General features: G+C 37.5%; 1 protein-coding gene across 4 annotated transcripts in view; it reads right to left on the bottom strand.

Annotated features, from left to right (window-relative positions):
* Positions 1-3,697: 3,697 nt before the first annotated feature.
* LOC133570889 (RNA-binding motif, single-stranded-interacting protein 2-like) overlaps positions 3,698-12,945 on the bottom strand; it is a 110,157-nt gene continuing 100,909 nt past the window's right edge. For all 4 annotated transcript variants that reach the window (XM_061923682.1, XM_061923683.1, XM_061923681.2 and 1 more), the window contains exon 14: positions 3,698-12,120. The gene's annotated coding sequence lies outside the window, so the exon portion shown is untranslated. The remainder of the gene's footprint in view (positions 12,121-12,945) is intronic.

The following is a 12,945-nucleotide window of genomic DNA, read 5'->3' as shown; positions in this document are numbered from 1 at the left end:
CACTGTCACTCTATCAAAAAAAAAAAAAAAAGAGTTGTAGAAATGATTGGAAAGGCAAGACAGCCATGACATTATGTTCTTTACAAGTGTATGTAAACTTTTGACCACGACTGTATGTACTCTTTTTTTCCAACACTGTATGAAGTTGTTTCAAGAAAAATAATAATTTCATTCATCGGAACAAGGCTTTTTATTACAAAAAAGTACAATGGACATTTTCAAATTCAAAGAGAAAACCAAGACAGAAGAAAAAAAATCTTTACTTAATAAAAAAAAAAAAAAAACAATTTTAGAAACTCTGGCACAGGAAGACAACAGTAGCCGAGTGGCTTCGCAAAGTAAGCAAATATCAAAAAGCTCTTTCCTTTAACAAAACTGTACAAAATGAGTTCTTGTATAAATAAGAAAAGTGTTCACAAGCAGGAGTTGAGAGACGTCCCCCCGCTGCATTTTCAAAATGATTCAGTTCGCGTCCACAAATGTGTCATACTTTCTGGAAACTGCACCAGTGGGAGATGTTGCACTGCGTAGTACTGACAAAGCATCTGGGCTGACACTCTAATGATGAAAATGCAAACCGGGCGACGACCAAGCGCCTGCTGAGAAATCCTGTTTTAGCAGCAAAACATTTTGAATCTATGAAACGAGCCGTCAATCTTTTCCGAGGAGGCGTCCGATCAAGTCGCCGTAAGAACAAATAAGTGCATGGTGACGAAACCGTCGTGAGAAAATACTAATATTCCAAGAAACGTTCACTGTAACATTATCTTTGCTTATAATTTGGTCAAAAGAAGAAATCATAAAATAAATAAACACTGTATTGTAACAAGTTGTCATTTCATAGTTCCAAAATCCTGTTTGTTGTTGTTGTGGTCGGTCAAAGTGATGGCCGACACACTAAATCATTTGTCTTAACAACTTCCACCACACGCTCCTCATGGGCGCCATCGATTGGGATGACTTGGGAGATCTGGACAGTTTATGCAACGAGATAAAACTTCAAAACACACACACACAAAAAAACAAAAAACGAGCAATGTCAAAAGAAAGTGAAGAGAGAATTTAAAAAAAAAAGAAAGAAAAAAAAGACTATGTACAAAATGTGTTCTCTCAAGTTGCACGGGGAGTTCCTCTGGGAAGTTGTCTAAGCCCATTAGAGTTTCCTTCTACACTTCCTCTTTACTTTCCACGTGTCGATAAAGCCGGATGCATTCGGAGTCCGTTTGAGTCTTTTGCGAGTCAGTAAAAGGTTGAATGGAGGCAATCTCAAGAAGAAGAGGCATTCATGTGTTCATTTCCGGCTTGGAAGAAGCCATCTATGTCAAACTAGAAAGGTATCCTACCAAGTCAGTCCTACACTGTTCCAATGTCCATTTCTCTGGTGATGCAATTGTTGATGACTGAAGTGTTGGGGGGGGGTTTGGTGGTAGCAGGGGGTGTATTTTGTAGCGTCCCGGAAGAGTTAGTGCTGCAAAGGGCTCTGGGTATTTGTTCTGTTGTGTTACGGTGCGTATGTTCTCCCAAAATGTGTTTGTCATTCTTGTTTGGTGTGGATTCACATTGTGTCATATTTCTAACAGTGTTAAAGTTGTTTATACGGCCACCCTCAGTGTAACCTGTATCGCTGTTGATGAAGTATGCGTTGCATTCACGTGTGTGTGTGCGTACAGGTGCCGCTCATATCTTGTGACTGGGCCGGCACGTTGTTAGAATGGATGAAAAGCGGACGTGACGACAGCTCGTAGAGGACGTTAAAGGCAGTGTCTTTAAGGCACGCCCCCAAGACTGTGGTCTACCAGATATAATGACTGATGAACACCTTCGTTCGATAATAAAGGTTGCCTCAGCTCAAAGCCTGAGCCCCGACATTAATGAACTAGCATCCAAGAAAAGATGGCAGGTATCTGGCTTGGGCACATCAGATTAGATAAGTGTGTTGCAAACTGAGCAGTTTAAAGTCCTGAATGGTTGTTTTATTCATTGTTATTTTATTTTCTAATTTATTAGCCTGTGGAAAAAGTTAATGTTGATATTTGCCTCAGAAGGCTGCAAATAGAAAAGAGGCATTCAATTTTTATTTAAATTGTATTTGATATGCCATTGATATTTTGTAATTATTATTATTATTATTATTATTATTATTTCAAACTCGATGTCACTATAAAGTTATATAAGCCTTGCTTGTTCAATATTCAATGCAAAACTTGTTTGGGTCCCTATTAAAAGGTTAATTTGTTCAACATTGGCCCGCGGCTTTGTTCAGTTTTAAATTTTGGGCAACTCTGTATTTGAGTTTGACACCCCTGCTCAAGATTGTCACTGAAGGCATCAAAACTATGAATGAACACATGTGGAGTTTTGTACTTAACAAAAAAAGGTGAAGTAACTGGAAACATGTTTTATATTCTAGTTTCTTCAAAATAGCCACCCTTTGCAACACGGAACGAAACAGGAGGTCCTTCATACCGACAGCCATCAGACTGTATAATGCATATGTTCCTTCCTGACTGCACTTAAATGTAGAATATATGTATACCGTATTTTTCGGACTATAAGTCGCAGTTTTTTTCATAGTTTTTTCATACGACTTATTTTTCAGGTTTATGGTATTTTTAATTTTTATTTATTTTTTTGTCATAAAAAAATACAATCATGTGTGCTTACGGACTGTATCCCTGCAGACTGTATTGATCTATATTGATATATAATGTATATACTGTGTTTTTTATGTTGATTTAATAAATAAAAAACTTAAAACATTTTTTTTATTTTATTTCTTGTGTCCAATCGGTCCACAGTGGTTGGGGACCCCTGATATAACGTACACTTATTCAGCCTGTTGTTCACTATTCGTTATTTATTTTAAATTGCCTTTCAAATGTCTATTCTTGGTGTTGGGTTTTATCAAATAAATTTCCACAAAAAATGCGACTTACACACCAGTGCGACTTATATATGTTTTTTTCTTTCTTTAGTATGCATTTTCGGCCGGTGCGACTTATACTGCAAAAAATAGGGTAATATATTTATATTATTCACATGTGATTAATATTGTATAGTATTTATTGTCTATTGTGAGTGAACTGTGGTGCTGAATTTCCCCCAGGGATCCATAAAGTACTTTCTATTCTATTCTACTGCTCTGATTACTTTTTCGCACACTCTTGGCATTCTCTCGATGAGTCACCTGAAATGGTTTTCACTTCACAGGTGTGCTTGACGCTCATCGAGAGAATGCCAAGAGTGTGCGAAGCAGAAATCAGAGCAAAGGGTGGCTATTTTGAAGAAACTGGAATATAAAACATGTTTTCAGTTATTTCCCCTTTTTTTTTTTTGTTAAGTACATAACTCCACATGTGTTCATTCATAGTTGTGATGCCTTCAGTGACAATCTACAATGTAAATAGTCATGAAAATAAAGAAAACGCCTTGAGTGTCCAAACTTTTTGGCCTGTTTTAATCGGTACAATACCCTTATTCATATTCTTTATCGATACCGGTATTTGTCAGTACTATATGTAATTTGTGGGAATAAAGATGTGAGAAAAAAAGCATTTTAATTAGCATTTCTATTAGCACAAATTAAACCATAAGACCTCCAACAAGATGAACTGTAACATCTCAGAGCAGGGAAGTCTTTGATTAACGCCTGTTTTTTTTAAAGTCTTAAACAAGTCAACAAGGTGAAATGCAGCTAGAAATAATAATAATGTGCAGAGAACATACCTTTTCACATGATACATCATATCAAGTATATGATATAAATCAATACAATGTAATGTGGGTGTGCACTTTGTAACAATAGGAATTGTTATTAGTGTTTATGTTGCACACGGACGTATTTGAGAAGCCATACTGAGTGTAGACAGCTCCCGATGTACGTATGTGTGTGTGTAGTGTGTGTTATGCACATAAAATGACTCAGTAAAAAAGTGTAATGCTCCATCGTCCAGTTTGTAGTCAGAACTAAGGTGTGTTGATTGACAGGCACACGTGGTGCAATGGAGTGACGTCAGATGGCAACCAGACACCTGTCAGTCACAGCGGATGCTACTTTGCTTTAAAGCAGGGGTGTCAAACGTACGAACAGGTTTTATCCGGCCCGCGGGATGAGTTTGCTAAGTATAAAAATGAGCCGAAATTCTTCGAATGAAAGAAACTGCTGTTCTAAATGTGTCCACTGGATGTCACAATAGCAATTCTTTGTATCTTTGTAGAGGATGCTATATATGTCCAAAATAAACCACATGATGTTAGTGCACCAGTCGAGGAAAATTAACAAACTACATAAATAACATCCTGTAATTTGATTTTGATATTCTTTTTTTATCTTGATAGATTGAAAATTAACACCAATGAGTTGACTGATGAATATTATCACATAATTTATTCAGAAAATATAAATAACAACAAATAAAGGTAGAATACTATTAACAGCAATATTTAAGTGTAAAAAAAACCCCAACAACATTATGATTTGTACATTTTCAGAATGTGCTTGTTCTATTTTTAAACAAAGAAAACAATAAGAAGTTGTCTTTATTTTTAAGTTATCGTGCCGTGATTTCACCAGTCCGGCCCACTTGGGAGTAGATTTTTCTCCATGTGGCCCCCCATCTAAAATGAGTTTGACACCCCTGCTTTAAATCAACTTCATGTATTATTATATGACCTCAATTTTTAACTTTTTTGAGTAGATTAATATTGGCCTGTGCATTAATGCATCGCTAGTAGAGATGTCCGATAATGGCTTTTTTGCCGATATTCGATATCCCGATATTGTCCAACTCTTAATTACAGATTCCGATACCAACCGATACCGATATATACAGTCGTGGAATTAACACATTATTATGCCTAATTTTGTTGTGATGCCCCGCAGGATGCATTAAACAATGTAACAAGGTTTTCCAACATAAATCAACTCAAGTTAAGGAAAAAAATGCCAACATGGCACTGCCATATTTATTATTGAAGTCACAAAGTGCATTATTTTTTTAAAACATGCCTCAAAACAGCAGCTTGGAATTTGGGACATGCTCTCCCTGAGAGAGCATGAGGAGGTTGAGGTTGGGGGGGGGGGGGGGGGGGGGTGAGGGGGGTGTATATTGTAGCGTCCCGGAAGAGTTAGTGCTTCAAGGGGTTCTGGGTATTTGTTCTGTTGTGTTTATGTTGTGTTACGGTGCGGATGTTCTCCCGAAATGTGTTTGTCAGTCTTGTTTGGTGTGGGCTCACAGTGTGGCGCATATTTGTAACAGTGTTAAAGTTGTTTATACGGCCACCCTCAGTGTGACCTGTATGACTGTTGACCAAGTATGCGTGGCATTCACTTGTGTGTGTGAAAAGCCGTAGACATTATGTGATTGGGCCGGCACGCAAAGGCAGTGCCTTTAAGGTTTATTGGCGCTCTGTACTTCTCCCTACGTCTGTGTACACAGTGGGGTTTTAAAAAGTCATACATTTTACTTTTTGAAACCGATACCGATCATTTTGAAACTGATACCGATAATTTCTGATATTACATTTTAAAGCATTTATCGACATCCCTAATCCCTAGGAGGACGGCTAACAAAACGCGGTCGTGAGTAAAGTGCGTTCCCTTCAAACTGACTTTGAGGAGGAAACATCGTGGTTACCAACTTGTGTGGTGTTGCTTCCTTATTTGTCATTATTCAAAGCTGATTTTAATGTGTAGCAGCGCCAGCTGAACTGAACGTGACAGCGTGTCATAACTACGTCAGTCAGCTGGATAAAAAAAATACCGATAGCAGTATTGTTAGTCCGGAATCTTCACGGTCCTCATGGACCTGACCTAATAAGGAACTACCAGTACTCGGTACACATCTTGATGAAAGGTAAAACATCTCACAACAAACTAAAAGACTGAAGTTGCCTCAATTCAACCTTTGCTGATTTCCGTGACGTGGATGACTGAGAATCCGCATTATTTTCATCTTTCACTGCAGAAAATAACATCCAGCGCGCGTCACCAGAGCAGCTTTGGTTGCACAAATGAAGGACGCAGCGCAAGGCAGAGTGCAACGAGAACAGGAAGAGAAGCGTAGCGACGGACGGGCTGACAGTCCTGACAATCCTGCAGGACACAACAACACTAGCATGAAACCTTCCTTGCACGGTCACGTGCTGAAAGACACTTTTCCACTGCACACTGATGATGTTTGTGATGTAAACAGAAGCCATATCATGTCCTCCTGAGAACCAGCTCCTGTTTTTTGTCTATTTCTCCTGTCAGAGTAAACATTTTGGATAAACTCTTGTTGTGCAAAACACAAATGTCCACTGCAGAGGACGTTTATGTGTTTTTTTTTTAGGAAGAAAAGACTGCTACTCAGTCACAGCTCAGGACTATTTAGCAAAATAGAAAACAATTGCTGTGTCTTTGCTGTGGACACTGCAGTGTTCAACAACGTCCACTAGGAGTGGGTCAAAATATCACTTAAATTAGTTTAAAATTTTATTTTTATTTTTTTTAAAGTTACATTATTGAAAAACACAAATACACCCAATCAGAGCCGGACTCTAATGTCCATACATCATACATGTATGATATATATTTTTCTCCCACTATATTGATAACAAAATATCTAGTTAGTATATAGTTACTACGCAATTTTCACTCTTTGACACAACAGACCTTTAATTTGCTGCCCTCAATCTCCTTTTGAATAAAACATGTAACACATCAGGGGAAAAAACGTTTTACCCAATGATACGACACAAGTCAATCGTCAATTCCCACCCTGAGAGTCCAATTTGATTCAGCGGCTATTTCTCTTGCTGCCCTCAATCTCCTTTGGAATAAAATGTGTAATGTATCAATCAAAAAACATCCTTGTCAATATTAGAACACAGGTTATTATGCAATCCCCACTCTTCCTGTCCACTCTGTTGCCTTTACCTTCCTGCCCTCAACCTCCTTTTGAATAAAATATGTAATATATCAGCAATAAATTATATTTACCACTAATACCATACAAGTAACGACGTCATTCCCACGATCCGCCCTTTCCATTCCTGCCCTCAACCTCCTTTTGAATAAAATATGTAATATATCAGCAATAAATTATATTTACCACTAATACCATACAAGTAACAACGTCATTCCCACGACCCACCCTTTCTCTTGCTGCCCTCAACCTCCTCAATCTCCTTTTAAATAAAACACATCTTAGCCAATGATACAACACAAGCTAAGATGCAATTCCCAACATGAGTGTCCACTTTGATGTAACGGCCATTTCTCTTGCTGCCCTCAGTCTCCTTTTGAATAAAATGTGTCACAACTCCGACAAATCAGCTTAGCCAATGATACAAGTTCCTATGCAATTCCCACTTTTAGCGTTCACTTTGATGCAGACAGTAGCCCGTGCTCGTGCTGCCCTCAACCTCCCTTTGAATAAAATGCGTATTATATCGATGAGAAATGACTCCCACACTTTATGTCAATTTTGATGCAGTGACCTTTTCTCTTCTGAATAAAACGTGTAATATATCAAGGGGAAAATATATTTGCCACTAATTCAATACAAATTACAACTTGATTCCTGCCCTTAGTGTCTACTTTGTTAGACAGTGGCCCTTTCTCTTTCTGCCCTCAATATCCTATTGAACAATATCTGAAAAATCATCTTAGCCAATAATACAACATAAGTTACAAAGCAATAACCACCCTGAGTGTCCACTTTTATGTAGCGGCCTTTTCTTTTGCTGCCCTCAGTCTCCTTTTGAATAAAGCAAGTAATTTATCAAAGAGGAAAACATGTCAGCCAATGATACATGTTATTATTGAATTACCACCCTCGCTCTCTTTGTTGCCCTCAATCTCCCTCTGAATAAAATGTGTAGTATATCTCTGAGAAGATGTATTTGCAAATGATACAGCACAAGTTACAATGCGATCCCCACCCTTAGTGTCCACAGTGGCCCTTTCAGTTGTAGCCCTCGTCTCTTTTTGAATGAAACATGTAACACGTAAATGAAAAAACATCTTTGCCAATGGTACAATGCAAGTTAGTCTGTGATCCCCACCCCAAGTGTGCACTTTCACTTGCTGCCCACAGTCTCTTTTGCATAAAACAAGTCAATGTTTTAATTAAAAACATACTTGCTTATGATACATGTTTTGCAGCAATTTACTTGTACAAGGATATTTCACATGCCTTTACTGTGTATATAATTGAACTGTGTTTATGTTGTGTATAATTTGTATTTATAATATGTTGTACAAAGGACATTTCATAATTTTCAGAAGTTCGTCTTGTACTTGACATTGTTTATAGGGTTAGGCGCAATACGTGTTCAACTTCAGCCTAAACCCTTTCGGTCTGCAACATTTTCAATCTATGAATGTACAACTGTTTGTTTATTTTGTTGTCGATTGACCGAAGAATAATAAACTATAAACTTGATACAGAGGCCCTTTCTCTTGCTGCCCTCAGTCTCCTTTTGAATAAAACACATACTATGCCAATGATACAAAACAAGTTACTATTATTATCATGCGAGTCCCATCCTCTCTTTGCCCTCAATCTCCTCTGAATAAAAATGTGTCTCCTTCATTGTTTGTCAGTGTTATGTTCAATTTTTTAAAGCTTCCTGTGGTCTTATTTTGAAGGGGCAAACCTAAAATGCAAGTGCAGTGTGCAATGGACAAGCGTCACAAATATCCTCTCTTGTCAGCCATCTTTGTGAAGCCCGCGTGAACTTTAGCGACAACACCTGTGCAGCGTCAGTATGAATGTTGCGCATCAGCACTAAACGATTTGGTTCAGCTTTCCACTTTAAAGGGCTTTTGTTTTTTTTCCCCTCTTTTTTTTTAAATTTTTTTTTTTATACAAAAAGGCTCAACGGCACAACAACATCGATACAAAAAGAGACGCGAGGTTTGGAACGGAGATTGGTGCGAATCAAAACAAGAGAAAAGCCTACAAACTAGCATCTACAGCTATTTCTCCACAGCTTCTACGTCATCTACTTCAAAGGCAATCCAAAAATAAAGCAAGGTAGCTTAAAAAAAAAGGCTTTCAAGTGACAGCAAAAAAGGAAAAACTTTATACAAAAAAGAAAAAAAATCGATGACTTAAACTCAGGTGACAACAACAGCATTGAGAAAGACTTCCAGCGACTCCAAAAAGAACGTTTAAGTCTTCCATGTGACTTCCCTCATGTCTTTGCTAGCTCCGTGTGCTGAGTGGCTGTGTCTCAATTGGCGCACTCCTGTACTTACACTTTTGAGTGCACACTGAGCAGTGCACTTGATGTTGCGCACTAAACGATCATAATGTTCAGTGCACCATCTATGCTATTTTGTCCAGAATTGGGGGTAAAAAATGGCGATCCATATGTTGACAATAACGCTGCATCAAGTGGTTGTAATTCACCTTTAAATAGGAAATAAGATGAGGAAACGGGTAAATATTCTGATTGTCATACCCGGTAAGTGCTTAACGACTGTATTGGATTTGGGACCAAACTACATTGTCAAAGATTCACGCACTCAGGACCTAAGTATACTTACTGAAGTGTACTGGTGAAAGCGATCCATCTGAGACACAGCCAATGCATTCATTTCACTGATCCAGGTCGATCGAAATTATACCAGAAAAGTTGCTTCAACAAAACCGCCTAAAACCACTTCTCAACATGGCGACTGGGAGCGTGAAAAGTGTCCGTTTGATTTACGTCACATTGACACCCGTCATTCTCCTGTCGTCCAATCGTAACAATAAAAATAATATCAATAGACCCTTTTCACATTTCATCTCTTTCGCTACTCGTTTTTGCTCATGTTTATTTTATTTACATAGCGCCAGTTCCCCCCCCAAAAAATGTTAGCTCAAGGCACTGGAACAACACACCTTACACTCTACGTTAAAGAGAACGGAAGCAAACATTGTGGCGACGATGGAAAACCACTAATAGATAATAGAATAGTGGAATGAGTCTGTGTGTAGGTAAATAAACAAAAATATCAGTTTTATGTGATTACCGTAAATTCCAGATTATAACTTGCTACTGTTTTCCTACAGTTTGACGGTGCGGCTAATTTTTGTATTTTCTTCGCTGACGGCCATAATAAAAATTGTTAAAAAACAAAAAAGGAAATACATTGAAAAGTTGTTTTATTGTTTGTGCTATAGCGCTATCAGATGCTGCAGTGTCCTTCCATTTAGTGCCTTCAACCGGAAGTGGCGTGCCATTCAGAATTCAAGCCGTTCATCGTTTCTACTCATATGGATTCTTCATTCATAACTCCAAGCAACGTTTGTAAGTTTTACAATATAACTACAACGGTTTGTACTTACTAAACCGTCCAATGTGTGATGTCCGTAGGAGTGTTTTCATGCATATTTGTACGTGCTATCGTAATGTAATGACGCTAGCGTCGTTAGCATTAGCTAATATGTTAACACATTCATGAGTGTCTGTGGTGGTATTAATAACTTACGACGACATTGTTTTTGTATATTTTTACAAATTTCTCAGTAAATTCACCAAGACGTCACTGTAGATTTATCGAGTCTGTTTAGCTGATTGGAGAGCTAGCTTCCGCAGCTAGTGTGTCCACGACAATGACTTCTGTTTTGTTTGATCAGCCGTTTAACTGCAGTGTTAAAGGCACCGTATGGAAACAATTAAGGTATGTAAATAAAAATGTCCAGAATATTTCTGTTTAAATACCTCATTTTGCAACGCATATATCTGCAGCTAATACATGTTCTCAAAAATTTAGTGGGTGCTATACAGTCCGGAAAATACGGTATATCTTCCTGAAGAAAACTTTAATTCGCCAAACTTTCTTTGCTCTAAAACTTAAAGACATCATATGAGTACTTCACCCACATGTGGCGTGACTACAACTTTCCTCAACTATTTAGCTTGTTAGCCTCCTTCGCCGCGAGCATACGATGGTCATTAATCAAATCAAAACTTTATTTATAAAGCGCTTTTTATACATTAGGGAGAAAATGGGAGTGTATTGCAGCTGGAACTAATGAATAATTTTCAACAGTCACTTTTATTGCAAATGTTGATCTGAAATCAGAGAAGGAATTATTAATGCGTTAAACTGCTGCATTGCGGCCATCTTTGTGTCTAAATATTTACTGCATTGTGAATAATAAAACAATTATTAATGTAGTCACTTATAAGTTAACTTTTAGGAAATGCAGGCAGAGTATAAAAAGAGTGTGAAAAGGGTCTATTTTACACGTCCCAAATATCAGCTTATTACTGTGTGGCTTCTTTATCATCTTAACAGACTCCACTGTTAAATAACTTCTTTTTTAATTATAAATGTATGTGTTAATGGTCTAAAAACTCCGGAAAAATAGAAAAATAAGTCAAATATAAATAGAAATAATTGATTGTCTTTTGTTCACTTAATTCACAATTGGAAAAAAAACATAAATAAAAGTTTCTATCATGTGTGCATGAATAGAAATATCTGCAGCAGTTAAGAGGAAGAAGTAGCTTTAAACGGCGCGGTTGACTTGACAAGTCCAGCAAGTGTTTTTCTTTTCATTTTTTTTCCCTAACCTGTACAAAGTGTTGTCCCACTGCTGCAAATAGAATGTCAAACAACAGACATCAGGAAAGTAAAAACATTTGCATATTTCACGGACACACAAACAAACAACTAAAAGACACATTGTGTTTCAACTCTTTCAACTTGAGTCACTCTGAAACATCCAGAATGCAATTTTCATTAAAAAATAAGGATTTGTTATATAACGTGCATAAAAATAACGCTCTGGTCTTTTCCTCCTTAGTAATTTGATTTTTTTTTTTTTTTTTTTTACATATATGTGTTGTTGTGTTCCTTGGTTTGAGTTATCAAAATAGATGAGATCTTCTCTGGGGAAGATTACCTCCTTTGGTAGTTTGGTAACAGAACAATCCAATGACGTAAGTGTTGTCCTGGTTCTTTACAACTGAAACACACATGCACGCACACACTTTCTCTCACACACGCATACGTTCCTTTTGTCATCCATGTTCAAGTCCGGCTGCTTGGTGACGGTACGAAGCAAGGTTTTCTTTTAGCTGAACCCTGACTGGTTGGATTCATCACATGGCCTCAGCCCCGCTCCCATGGAGCTGGAAGACATGACCCAGAAGTGTGGCATGACTGCAAGAGTTACGAGTGAATAGGATCTACTTTTTGTTGTTCACACGCACACTGATATTCTCAAGAATGCAATATTTCCCACACTGGTGTTAAAATAATTTTTGGGGCAAAAAACAGTGTCAGTTCTACTTTCAATAGCGGCTTAGGCCATTTGAACACCCCAGATTGAGTGAGCAACCTTCTAACAACCTTTCTAGCTGTTCAATTTACTTTTTTGCTTCCTGTGACGCGGCGCTGCTTTTATGTGTTGTGTTAGACTTTTATCATGTCCGACTGTGTACAGACAGTAATATGATGAGAATATTGTTTACAAGAACGAAAACCTACATTTGCATGTGGATGAAATGCAAAAACGCATATTTTTTATGCTTTTAAAAGATATATGTATCTGTGGTTACCGGTGTAATTCATTAAAGTATATACAGTATTAGTGAAACCCAGTGAAAGATCATCAAGTGTGCTGTAGGAAATTATTTAATGTCACGTAATTGGCGGAACAATTATTAATTGACAACAAATAGTGTAAAAACAATGTGTATCAGGGAGTGAGTAGAACAGTTATTTGATCCGATATGTAATTAACCTGAGCATCCATCTGCTGCAATTCATACAACATAACTTTTTCTGATATTTCACTTTTTTATATTAATTTGATATTTTTCCTAAAGTAAAGTACAATGGCACTTCAACTCAATAGTGCCCCAATTTAAGAGTGTTTTGAGATAAGAGCTGTCTCTCGGCTAGTTGTTATGCTGTAGAGGTGTCATATTACGATTTTTTTCTACATTTAATAC

Source organism: Nerophis lumbriciformis, linkage group LG28, assembly GCF_033978685.3.
Source record: "Nerophis lumbriciformis linkage group LG28, RoL_Nlum_v2.1, whole genome shotgun sequence".
Lineage (NCBI taxonomy): Eukaryota > Metazoa > Chordata > Actinopteri > Syngnathiformes > Syngnathidae > Nerophis > Nerophis lumbriciformis.
This window is presented reverse-complemented; position numbering and strand designations above follow the sequence as displayed.